General features: G+C 37.3%; 1 protein-coding gene across 9 annotated transcripts in view; it reads right to left on the minus strand.

Annotated features, from left to right (window-relative positions):
* Window positions 1-12,404, minus strand: part of PAK3 (p21 (RAC1) activated kinase 3) — a 261,916-nt gene that overhangs the window by 11,096 nt on the left and 238,416 nt on the right. The gene's annotated exons all lie outside the window — the stretch shown is intronic.

The following is a 12,404-nucleotide window of genomic DNA, read 5'->3' on the forward strand; positions in this document are numbered from 1 at the left end:
ATTTTTATGTGGTGCTGAGGATTGAACCCGGTGCCTCACATGTGCAAGGCAAGCACTCTACCACTGAGGCACAACCCAAGGCTCTGACTCAAATATTTTTATCTTGTGACAGCTGTAGTCCTTTTGATATTAATTAGATTTCTTATGAAGTTTTACCTATAATGAAAGGAAATATGCAAAAAGTTGACATTGGTAGTTTTGGTACCTGATGATGATGTATCCTATGGCAAAAAAAAATTGTTAATAATTCTTATATGCTGTTGAGATCTTTTCTGTGTAAAGTCCACCACTGAGAGACATGAATTTTTGGTATGCTGACAGAATCAAGGTTCCTAAGCCTTCAAGGAAAAGAACGGACCCAAGACCATGATTAATTCACAAAGGTAAATCCATCTTTTGAAGATTTGGCAGTAGGGGTACCAGGGATTGAACTTGGGACACTCAACCACTGAGCCACATCCCCAGCTCTTTTTGGTATTTTATTTAGCGACAAGGTCTCACCGAGTTGCTTAGGGCCTCACTTTTGCTGAGACTGGCTTTGAGCTCTCAATCCTCCTGCCTCAGCCTACTAAGCCGCTGGGATTATAGGCATGTGCCACCATACCTGGCTGAAGATTTGCTTTTTACAATAAGGGTTCATCTATTCAACACATTTTTGTTTCAAACATTTTTAGGCATCAGGCATGAAAGATACACTGGAGCAAAATATACATAATCATCTACCTTCATTCAGCCATTTTTTTTTTGTTCTTTTAAATAACTTTTAGTTGTAGATGGATACAATACCTTTATCTTATTTATTTATTTTTATGTGGTGCTGAGGATGGAACTCAGTTCCTCACATGTACTAAGCAAGTGCTCCACCACAACCCCAGCCTGTTTTTTTGTTCTTAATAGTTCCCAAAGTTGACCATTCCTGATGCCTCCCATGAGCAAATAATTCTAGAGCCTTTAGTAGGTACCAGATATTAGACACTGAAGATCCAAGGATGAACAAGACAGTCATCTTCATCTTACTTCAAAGATCACACATTTTAGTCAGGAAGAGAGACATTTAGAGCACTACAATTCAGTACGATAAGAACTAATACAGGAATGGAGATAGTGCTAATATAAGAATTAAACTATTTATGCCAGAGATCAAAGGTAGCTTCATGGAGGAGGTTGGAATTTGAGCAGGGTCAAAAGAATAAGTAGAAGTTTGCCTATAGGTACTGCCATCAAGGAGAGATATGCTTCCTCATGAGATCAGCTCTCTCACTTTGAGGAAGTTATGCTCCTTCCTGAACTTGCTTGGGCAGCAAATTATCATTCCCTTTCACCTTTTCCCATAATGTGCCTAATATTATTATTGAAAGTATTTCTATCAAGGTCATTTCCCAGACAAGTGTACATCAGCTAGTGAGGAGAGCTCTTCTCCTTTCCAGCAATCCCTGCAAATGTCCATTAGAAAGAGTAAGGAAGGACTTAGGAATCTGGGGACTTTCAACCTCTAGCATCCACAAGAAGCATCTGAGGGCTTGTTAAAACATAGGCTCCTGTGTCACTCCCACCCTATTTCTGATTCAGTAAATGTGATCCAAAAATTTGCATCTCTAACAAGTGTCTGATGCTATTGGTTCCAGAACCACATTTTGAGAGGTTTAATCCACCCCAATATTTTAATAATGGACTAAACTAGAGGTTCTCAGCCTTTTCTGCATAATTAGAATCACCTAAGGAGGTTTATAAAAGAATCCTCATGCCCGATTCTCATTCCCAGACCAACTGTGTAAAAATCTGTGCAAGAGACACCCAGGCATCCATATTTTTAAGCTTTCCAGAGATTCCAATTTCCAGCCAACATTGAGAACCACTGGCCAAGAACCTGCAGCTCAGCTAGGATTTGATAAATTAGAATCTCTGCATCATAAGCACACTAAATTTAACAGCCACAGCATTCCATAGGAGATTCTCTTGCATAACAATGTGTGAGACTTACAATGTCATTAGCTTCTACAGACTGAAATGAATGTTTGGATTGTTCTTCTTAGTACATGAAGATACCCCTATGTAAATACAAGTCCCTTCAAACACTTTCCTTTCCCCCACCTCTTACTCCTTTGTAATTTTCTTTCATTAATGAAGAGCAAATGCAGGTGGCAGTTCCTAGGGCTTTCATGCCAAAATACGAGTCTTAACTAAAAGGAGATTGGATGCCCATACAGCTTTTAGGAAAACAGGGAATGGGCTAAAATCAATTGATGAACAGTTGTAACAGATATATTAAGTTCAAGGTGTTTTAGTTCTTGGATGTTTAGTGCTTGAAGCACCTGTCCTCAAAAACCATTTTTGTTCCCTTATTAAAAGATTACATTACATTTACTGCCTCCTAAAATTCTTATTTCGACTGGTTGCAACTCCGCGCAAATCACTGTTTTTTACCTACTTTTTTCTGTTCTAGAACCAAACCTAGTCCTAAACAAACAAATCTTTATTCTCCCTTTTTAAAGGTCTTTTCCACTCTCTCTAGGTCTATATGCACACCATACTATTTCTTTTTCTCACTTTTCTTTCATCATTCTTAACTAAATATATTCTATTCCATATAATCTTCATCTTTACAAATACATGCACATCTTTGCTACCCAAGCTCTTCTCATCTCTCTTCAATCCATGCCTAATTCCTCAGGAAATGTATGCCTCTCTTTCCATTCCATTTACGAATCAAAAATGACCTTAATCATAGTTGTTAAGCCTCAGGAGTGCTAATGATATAGAGCATCTAGGCAGAAGAAAGCACTGTAATTTGAAGGAAAATGAGAATAAAGAGTCAGTATTATGAACCTGTACAATACTTCAAAGAACACATATGTCCTCTTGAGAACTTCTACAAAAAAATCTGGCTGTTGGTTTGTTGGAGGTTAGGGCTGATAATAGTACTGGTTGATTGCTTAAGAGCTGACTTAAGTCCTGGTTGTCCAGTATTGATCTGATACTCCCTCATTCCCAATCCACACATACTCAACATTATATCATACATATTTTTTCATGTTCAAAAAATTGCTCATTAATATCATTTTAAGGACTACATTTCATGAACTGTTGTTGTTCATCATGTGGATGCACCATAACTACTGCTTTTCAACTGATTAAAAAATACATGTAATAAGAAAAAGGTTGAAACATGCCAACATGTTAACAATCATCCATGGTAGGATTATTGGTGACTTAATTTTTAAAATGCATTTTTCAGTTTTCCAAATTTTCTACAGTGACATGACTGCTTTAATTAGTTTTAAAAAAAAAACTCCAAAACATTACTGAAAAAATAAACTTAAAAAGCCATGGTGTCCAATTTACACAAAAATCCTCATCTATTTCATTTTGTCTTCTTAGGATTAAACCTGCTTTTCATCAAGTACTACCCTTTGAGGGAAACAAAAACCCAGACTATCCTTTCTCAACTATTGTTTCCTTTTAATTGCAACAGTATTATTTCCAACTAATTTCCATCGCAAATATCCACACTTTCAGTTATATTATGGGTGAAACTGGCCTTTGTGGACTGGCCTGGGAACCTAATCACTATGTATAATGCTGCTTCTATGGAAAATGCACTCTGGGTTCCAAATAATTAACTTAAAAATGAACTTTTGGAACACATCCCCTGTGTAAGCTGGGGACTCTCTTAGTAAAAAAGAAAATTGCTACCCACTGCCTTGCTAATGAGAGACAAATACAGTTGTAGCCAACACAACAATGACAGCAAAAAGGGTTTTGCCAGCAAAGTCAAGTCTTAGATGAAGAAAGATTGAAGATGTTATATCTAGGCATGAGTGACTATATGTTGGCTTTATCTGAGTTTGTAAAATTTCAAAGAAAATAAGCTATTAGAAACTAGACTACAGATTTCTCATAGAGTTGACCATTTCGAATTAAGAAGGCATAGAATCATCCTTGAGTTCTTCTTCCTCCCCCAGTAACCTCAGCCACTCTTATTATAATCCACCTACCAGGTTCCATTAATGCAACCTTTACAGATGTCTAAATCCACTGCTCCCTATCCCCATTATGTTTGTTTAAGTCCAGGCTTCTCTCAGACAGTTCTAATAGCCTTCTAATTGGTTTTTCTTACTCAACCCTTTTCATTCTTCAGTCCATACTTAACAATCTTATCACAGATCTCATCACTTCTCTGCTTAAAATTTATTAGTGGTCCCCTATGATCTACAAATGTGGTTTTCACACTGTGCTGTCCAATATTCACCCTGAAGAGCAGTTCAGAGGGAAAAAAAAGGAGGGAAAGAGAAAGAGTAGAGTTTCTGTTCTAGGCTCCATCCTCCCATCCCTGTTTCAATCAAATAAATTTTGCTTTTCTCTATTTATTTATGCTTCCAAGCAGTTTCACTGGAACCAGGGGATCACTATAGTTGTTTGAAAACCACTGGACCATAGGACATAGTAAAGATTTCTTAGCACAGCTTATAATGTCCTTCATGATTTGGTCACTTCCTACCTTTCCAGTTTTCACCTGTGCTTTCTTAACCTAGGGCCCTTCCCCCCACCCACCACATCTATACACACTCTCCAAAGCTCACATCCTATTCACTCCAATTTGTTCTTCATTCTCTGAATAGGAAATGCAATTTCATAGCTGCCTAGAATGCTATCTTCATCTCCCTTAGGTACCTGGTAAATTCTCATTTTCCTTTCAAGCTCTAGTTCAACGATACCTCCTCTTTAAAGCCTTTGCCATCTCTCTCAGGCAGATACCTAGTTTTCTGAGAAATGTCCTGGGTTTTAGTCTTGTGTTTCTCATTCCCAAGCAAACCAGGATATGTGGTCACTCTGAAGAAAAAGACATTCCCTCTTTGAGACCCCATAAACTTTCTTCATTCATATGTATATTTTCACATCATATTATGAATACTTGTTTACAGGTCTGTCTTCCCTTCTGAACTGGGAGTCTCTGGAAGATATGAACTGTGTCATGATCCTCTCAGAATTTTGTAGCAGTTTGCTCAAAATAGGTGCTACATAAATGTTTCTGTTGCTGAATGAAACGAGAGCCAAAAAGTATAAATTTAACTGATTGGGGAATATAACAGACTGATATAGAGTATAAAAGCTCAGAAGCTAAAGTAACCTATTAAAAATGTAGGATATAGAGACAATGAAATAAAACCCCTTTTCTGAGTTGATCAGTTCTGGCATGTGGTAACTTTTGACTAGCCATGGCTTAGTGTGGAAGATGGTCACAATATGTCTGGTGCAAACAAACCCCGAGAGCAAGAGGAAAGAAGTGCTTTCTGGGACTTGAAACAAATTGAGAAACCTTGAGCAGAGAATGTGCTATTGATTAATCTTTTAGATCATTAAGCAAAATCTGTTCTCTTTCTCATGTGAGACTATATAGGCCCCATGATTTACTGACCTTTTGACAAATACAACGATTGGCAAAAAAAATGGTGGCTTTCTTATTTTTGATATACATATTACTTAGAAGTTTCTGATGTTCTAGAAGTCTGTATGATAACTCTAAATATCTTGGCAATAACAAACACTGCAGTTTTCACTGACCCCATATGCAACTGAGTTTACCTAAGTACTAACAGAAAACTAGTTCATCCAGTTGAAGAAATAATTCAATTTACCTTATTGGCAATTTCCTCAGTTAAGAAAGATCAAAGCAGTCATCATAGAAGTTACCACATTTCTCCAAAGAACTCTCAAAACAATCCATATGTACCTAATAAATTTTCATTAAGGCAGTTTTGCAACAGGACTAACCATTTAATTAAAAAGCTTTAGTTTGTGACTTTAGTTCATTATAACAGTTTATAAAGTTTAGGTTAAGACATCAGAAAACAAACCAGGGGACGTACATGGAAGTGTATTAGCAACTACAAGAGACCTCAGCACCAATATTAAAGACTCACTTTAAAAGAGGATAGGGTGTGGCAAGCTGAATATTTGGAACTCCAAAAACATTTTCCCATAGAAATCATGTTATACATGGTGAGTTGGCTCCCAGACTGGTCCAGAAAAATCTATTGAATATACAATATAACTGAACCATAAATGCAAGGAGACTATTCATAAATATCTTATTATCAGTATAAACTGACAAAATTTATTGAATTATTACTATTATTTCATACAATCAACACAACAACTCCTGGAGGCAGACTATTATCATTTCCCAGTCAACAGAGAAAGAAACAGTCCTGTGGGGTTAAGAAAAATAACTTGTCCCATGGCACACAACTAGTAATACAGGAATCACTATTTCAATCAAGGAAGTAGAAGTCTCACTGTTTCCAGTCTCTGAGGTAGGAGTTCTCCTAACCAAGGCAGAAAAAGGGTTCATCAAGAAATGTGGCAGCCAGGTGTGATGTAGCACATCTGTAATTCCAGTGGCTAGGGAGACTGAGGCAGGAGGACTGAGAGTTCAAATTCAGCCTAAGCAACTTAGTGAGACCATGTCTCAAAATAAAAAAAATAAAAAGGCAGGCGATGGGGCTCAGTGGTAAATCATCCCTGGGTTCAATCCCAGGTACCAAAAAAAAAAAAAAAAGAAAGAAAGAAAGGAAATGAGGCATGTTGTGCATGAACAAATGGTTTGCTTGATTCACCTCTTATCTACCAGTACAAAGGAAATGGTCCATCTGTAGTCAGTCATTCTTCACCTGCTTAGAAATGGGGATCAAGTTAGGGAGGTTGCATACTATATTTGTGTGTGTGTGTGTGTGTGTGTGTGTGTGTGTGTGTGTGTGGGGGAGAGAGAGAGAGAGAGAGATATGAGGGTCTATATGCTTGTACTCTTGCTGTTGCCTGCAACCAACTGCTGTCTGGTTCCTTTCTCATGTTAGAATTTTCAACCAACTTTGAGTGTTTTATGAGCAAGATTTGGCAACGAGTGACTTGACACCTTCTGACTTAGTTTACTCATGACCTGGGATTTCAGAGGTTAAAGGCCAGAGGTATTGCTGCTTCTGATGTGTTTATGGATTTCATGAAAGGCCCTGACATTTCTTTTTTTGCTAAGTAGAGAGTAAATGGAGCCCTACCTGCAAAAAGAAAATCACCATATTGTAACAAACATTGTATTCCACACTTTGACTTTTTCAACTTAATAGACCAGTGTGATGGCAATGTGGTCTAATTTAGCTTCCTACTTGTTTTGCATAGAAGCTCTTGTCTGTCTCCAAATTATGGGAGGAAGATTTTATTGTTGTTGTTCTTTGTTGTTTGATCCTTAAAAAGTCATTTAAAATGAACTTATTATGGATCTATCCCATTATAGGTTGATAATAAAAGGTAATTAGGTAGTGTTGACTGATTAGGTGCTAGCCTAGCTTTAGAGTACTGTTTTCAAGCACAAAGGACTGGCCAATGCCATAAAATAAATACCAGATGACTCTGACAATGCATGTGTTCATTCTAATCTCTTGTTATGAAATGTGGAGCAGGCTACTTGTGTTCATGAAGCAACCAATGGCAGCCCAAGTAGTACTCAAGCCTCAGAGAGTCAAGGGTTGAATATTTTCTCTCATATGTTGAGGCTAGAGAGAAAAAAAGGAATATAAAAGGGAATCTCATAAAAATAGAAGTGAGAACAATAGAGTAGAAGTAGGACCAAGGTGGAGAGAGGAGGGGAGGAAAAGGGGAAGAATTGGGGAACAAAGTTGTCCAAATTATGCTATGTGTACATGTCAATATATCACAATGCATTCAAAATTTATATATGACTGTAATGCACTAATTTAAAAATAAATACATAAAAGGAAAACAAATAGAGGAAAGGGATTGGGGGAAGGAGGAGGGAAGGGAAGAGGTGTAGTAGGAAAAGAAGGAAAGCAAAATGGTGCAGGAAGTAGAGGAAAGAAGCTGAGAGAAGCAGAAAGAACAAAAGAAAGTAGGGCAAGAACAGGAGTCAAAGGACGATGAAAGAGAAGGTGGCTGGTGGGAATGAAAAGGAAGAGAAATATAGATTAAAGTCTACAAAATCTAGGAGTTTAAGGGGACCTAGACCCCAGATTCCACTCTGTTACTGCTACACTTCTCTGATTCTGAAATGGTAAGGAGATGGAAATGCTAATTACCCTGATTTCATCAGTGCATGCTGTATATATATGTTGAAATATCACATTGTAGTCTCTTAATACGTACAAATCTTACAAGTTAATCAAAAAATTCAAAACTAAAATTTAAAAATGAGAAAAGTAATCATGGAAGAATACACATTGTATTGAATATATCTTTCGAACCTCCAATTTATCTTCAACCCCCACCTAGTTTCTGGTTACAAGGTACCATTTAACATTTTATATTTTTTTCATGTTTCATATTTCAGAATATTAGAGCAGGAAGGGACTAATTCCCTGATTCCTTGGGACTTTTCCAAATTACCATATTAGGATCAAAACAACCTAACTGTAATATGATCTATAAAACATGCATTATTGCTCATATAGACTGATTTCAACTTCTATTTTACAGGTAGTTCATCAGCTGAACAGCTCTGCATAACAAACACAATTCCTTGTATCACACCCCAGAGTGGAGACCACATGTCCCCATAATGGCTTTTATACTACAGTGCTCTTCCTTGGCTTCTCCCCAAGATTACTATCTATATGGGTTTGCTGAGTCCCACATGGAGCATACTTCACATCATGACCCAGTGTGTTTGTTAGTAAGATGAGAGGGCTTTTTTTTAACCCTCCAGGATGTAGATTTAGTCTGGAGTTGATAAGACAGGTAGCCCTCAACTGCTCTCTGAAGATCATTTCTCTGAAAACACTCATAGAGGCAACACTCATGCAAACTATGGCCCTTTTGGCAAAGTCAGGGAAAGTTGTGGCCTATCTATAACCAAAAGCCCATGGGATCAAAGTAGGGAACCTATAAGTTTCCCTTGTTTATGTAAGTAAATCTCATGTGATATCCCAATATAGAAAATGAATTAAAGAGAAACTATCCTAGTGGAACCAAAGACCCTACCAGGTGACCACTCTCTTGGCACTTCCAATAGCCCAAGGAACTTAATGCAACTATTGGGCTTTGTGGGACTCAATGGTAACCCATAATGTAATCAATTTCTACTCATTTGAATCCATAAAGGAAGTGGAAATTCAACACGAAGCAAGTAATCTACACAAGTTTGTGGAGTTCCTGACTGACCAACTTGGGAATAGAATTCAGTCTTCAAATCATATAATGTATAAAGTTAGTAGATACTATAAATTTCTTTGTCTAGTCCTCTCACATTCATTGGCCACTTCTAGGTGAATTTTCCCATCTCGGCTGGGTGGCAATTCTTTAACCTCCATCCCCCAAAAAAAGAAAGCAAAAGGAAAGACTAGCTACAACAAAAAAATCAGCTTGATTCCTGGAATAAGGTCAAAACTCTGACTTTTTCAGCTACAGAATTAAGATTGCCTTAATAAATTAAACTTTCTCTGCTGAAAGGCTTACTATCTAAGACATTTCAGAGTATCTTTTTACCAGAATGCAAAGGGTTTTCTTTTTTCCCTCTTTCCACATTTTTTATTGGTGCATTATAGTTGTGCACAGTGATGGGATCTGTTGTTACATATTTGTACATACACATAATATCAGAATTCAAAGGGTTGACACAATCAAGTTAGAAAATGATGACACAATCAGGTTAGAAAGGGTATAAATCAAAGTGATAACAAAGGTCAGAAATGATCTTAATTAACAAGAAAACTTTGATTTTCTTGGTGAAATCATTTCTCATTGGCAAAAACACAGATTTCAAAAGCCATAGGTCAGAACATGTGACTAGAGATTTCAGTGGGCAAATAAATGCCTATCACCACAATATAGAATTTGTTTCTTTACAACAAACTCTGATTTGGAGGAACTTAATTACTTGGTTATATGTATGGTATCTATTAGGACAATAGGCATAGGCATCTCTGGATCATACCCAAACCATCCTGTAAGGACTCTGGAATGATAAGCAGAGAGGAATACCAGTGTTGGCTAATGCTTGGTCCCTGGTCACCACATTTTCAAACTTTTTTTCATCTTTGCCTGGTCAGAATTACTTGGATTTTAGTTTGCTGTGGAATCAGTTCCTCCTTTGGCTGTCTTCTGGATCATAACTCACCAGTTTAAGCTGTCTGCTTCAAAATTATAATCTAAATGAGACTTGTAGCTTTCCTATGGCTAAGTCCCATTTTCCTAAGCTGAATTCTTGACAACCAATGATTCTTAAGAGCTGTCTATCTTTTGACAGGTAATTTTTTTTCTGATTAAAAAGAAGTCCTGTTACTGTTCTATAGTTATTTTAGTTGTAGTTATCCCAACTAGCCCTTCCTTTTAGACATAGGTTTGCCCTCAAAGTAGGAGTGTCAACAACCCATCAATAAACCTGGCTGTTCCATAGTGGCTTACGGAAAAAGAAGGGAATGCTCCCAGCTCTTCCTGAAATACATTCAAAACAATATTGACTGAGTGCTAGCAAAGTATGCTTGCTTCTCTGGTGCTCAGGAAGTTTATGTCTGACTTTAATTCCAAATGAGCACGCGCCATCAAACCCAGACATTCCAATCCACAGCACAGGTTCCAGTGGTTAGAGAAAAGTAGATGCAGTTTGGCCTTTAGTTGCTGTTTTTCAGTGGCTAGTGATTCTTTTAGTCTGCTTAACTCTCTTTCCTAGACATTCAAGCTAACTAGGACTTCCCTGATCCTATAATAAAAAAAGGACAACTAATATTTGTGTAGCGCTTTAAGTGTGGGGAAAGGAAGAGTGTAGGAAGCCTCTTAGTGTAGATAACACATCTGGATTTAGATTTTTACCCTCCTCTTTCCCTGGACATACAGGTAATGAAATCTTAATGATGAACAGTCAGACTGATGGCTATATTATGCATTGATATGTGCTAGGTACTATGTTAGTAGCTAGCACATTTTAATGATGAACTTCATTTTTAGGAAAAGCAAAATTGAAAAAGGAAGTGGCATATCATGGAGATATTTCTTCTTTGATAGTGTTACTGGACTGGAAAAATCTGAGAATGACAGAGAACAGAACATGATTTCAAGTAGGCTTTTTGACAATAATGCTCATAATTTTTTATTGCTTATAATGTTTTATATAAAATGGAAAACATGAGCAGAATGATAGTGTGTTCTTTTTTGGTTGCACCATGCTCAAAGAGGCATGATAAAGAATTGTTTCTGAGTGTGGACAATGTTAAGAGGGCTTGCTGCTGGACTTTGTATCTGGCCTAGTCCTGGTTACCATTTTTCCTTGGGGGTGGGAATCTGGTGTCATTGGTTTTGAAAGTTTCACAGATCATTCCAATGTACAACCAAAGAGGAGAACCATTGATTTAGGATCTCTGTTGCATATACTACACACTGATAGTTTTAGCATCAATACCCATAACTATCTTCCAGTGATCCAGGTGCTCAGGAAGTTTATGTATCCAGGGTTTGATACAGCTCCATAATGATTAATACAAGTGCATTAAATACTTAGAGTTCATTTCAACTTGGACAAAGGTTTGGAAAATTAGACATAAAAAAGGGTTCCAGGGTTTAATATGAACTTCAATTGGATACCACTAAGATATTTCACAAATACCATATTCCATCAAATCCCGTTGACATGTGTGAATGCAAAGTTAATAAAGAGGCACTCCTTTTGTGCTGAGAAACAACAAACCAACATTTTGTTTCATAGAAATGATTGTGCCTCCCTATTTAGAAATGGGTTATTACAATCACAGGTCTTAAAAATATGTCCTCAATGAACAAAAGGTTGAGATCAGTAGAACACCAACATTTGATTTGCACATCCACAGGGTGAGTTCGATTTTTAATCCCAGTCACTTTGGCAAACAGAAGGAATAAGGCACTTTATTATTGGAGGCTACATTAAAAATGTCCATGGGTCACAGAACAACATGTCCAATGCCAATTGTGTAGAGTGCAAAGACTGCAGGCAGTGGGGAACGGTAAGAAGCTTGTCTCCTCTCTGTCTCTGGAAGGGTACCAACCTCATAACATCAGTACAGTTAATAACTCTCTGACCTTTAAAAGGCATTTTATGAGCAAATTAGGTCAATTAGTATGGAGCAATTTACATTTACAAAACCCCAACCACTTTGTAACTAAGGTAAAAAAGTAGCAAATTCCTTGCATCAAATATATGTTAACCGGCAATGTTCATATAGGGTTTGAGTTTGCTGAATTAAAACTGACAAAAGACACAAAGAAAGTCACAGTGAAATGTAAGCAGCTTTGAAATGTAAAGCCCAAAACTTCACCTTGAACCTGTCCTATTCAGTGTTCCTGTTCATGAGAATTATACTGAACTATACAGAACCCTCCATTCCTTAAGAGGATGGCGTGTGGCCAGTGTGGAGGGAAAGTTCTTGGGA

Source organism: Sciurus vulgaris (assembly GCF_902686455.1).
Source record: "Sciurus vulgaris genome assembly, chromosome: X".
Lineage (NCBI taxonomy): Eukaryota > Metazoa > Chordata > Mammalia > Rodentia > Sciuridae > Sciurus > Sciurus vulgaris.